Genomic DNA, 1,618 nt, shown 5'->3' on the forward strand with positions numbered 1-1,618 from the left:
CACACTGAAACGCCAATGGAAGTTGAGCTTTACGCTCACGCGCAAACAAGAAGATCAACTATAATTTTTTTTTTTTTTTTACTTTCATGCGTTTAATTTAAATGTTTGTATACGAATCAGTTCATTTTAACCTTCAGTATTATAGTATTGTAGAACCAACTGACTTCCTGTATAGTTTACAGAATTGTGATGTGATCTGGGAAAACCCGTCGGATGTCGCGCTGGTACATTTTCAGTAAGGTCTAAAAATAGGTAAAATATCAGTTTTTTTGTCAAAATTGGTTTTTCATTAAATTATTATTCTATAACATCTTGTCTATAATATCTCTGAATATATCTTGGCAAAATTCACTAGTTTAGTGCAGAAAAATAGCGATTTATAGTGGCAAGCTGAAAAAAACACTTTCTCTTTAAGAACACGCATGGCTGAGGTGCAAAAAAAAAAAAAGTAGCCCACAGCTCTCTTACTTCAGCCAGCGCACATACCTGTATTTACATCCTGTTTTCGGTCGAAGTCCATAGTAATCGATTGTCAAGTTCACGCGCATAGGTTTAGTTACATATGATCACGCGTGTGAACTCGACAATCGATTACTATGGACTTCGACCGAAAACAGGGAGTAAATACAGGTATGTGCGCTGGCTGAATTAACATCACTTTTATTCATATCTTTCACATCTACTGCAGTCAGATTCACCGTGTTCACTCTGAAGGAATCACTCACATTGGCTGTGCACTTGTAATGACACATCAAGGATGTTAAGAGGCTAAAAGCAGGTTTAAAACTTGCCCCACTGAAGTCAACAGGGTGCAAATTTTTAAAAGAGGATAACACGGTGTAGGCAACACCGATTTTTGTCGTTGTTCTCTGTATTGACAGCACTCCAAATTTACAAAAAAATGAGCTCAATGTTAAAATTGACCGGAGTTCTCCTTTAAGTTCCTTGATTATTATGAATGAGAGTATAGTTCCTAGCCATATCGGCCTAGAAAATCCCAACTTTACATTTTGCGTTGGTCTTAGTACACGATGTAACTACAGAAGAGTCAAGTTTTAAATAGGATTTAGGACTTTTTTGAGAGAGATGCTAATGGTCTAATCCGATTCAATGATCTAGCTATGCTAAAAGCGGTACCACCAGACCCGAAGATCGGCTGAATGGATTCGAAAACGGTAAAACTCAACTGTTTAAAGGACAAGTTCGGTATTTTACACTTAAAGCCCTGTTTACAGATCAGTGTTTCCCCTACAATGTATTGCCGCTGGATTTTCAGCGCCGCTGCAAAATCTTCACATGATCAGTAATATCACGTCATTCACTTACACACCTAAAAACACTGAAACATGGTGAACGGCGGCGCTGCTAGCAGCTAATGGGCTCTGAATACACTTTCCAAATAAGGAAAGAGCAACAAATGGAAATATTTTTGATTAAGCTAATGTCACGTTGCCATAAGGGGCCGTTCACATGCAAATATTTCAAATGTGGGCGCGCAGCAAGCGCGCTCATAATAGAAGCGACAGTGTTCATGGTTGCATAGCAACAACAGACGCCACGGGAGAGCGAGCAAGCGCTTGTGTAAAGGAGAAAGCGGTACAAACTTTTCTCCGTTGAA

Source organism: Leuciscus leuciscus, assembly GCF_965113295.1.
Source record: "Leuciscus leuciscus genome assembly, chromosome: 20".
In the NCBI taxonomy this organism is placed as follows: domain Eukaryota; kingdom Metazoa; phylum Chordata; class Actinopteri; order Cypriniformes; family Leuciscidae; genus Leuciscus; species Leuciscus leuciscus.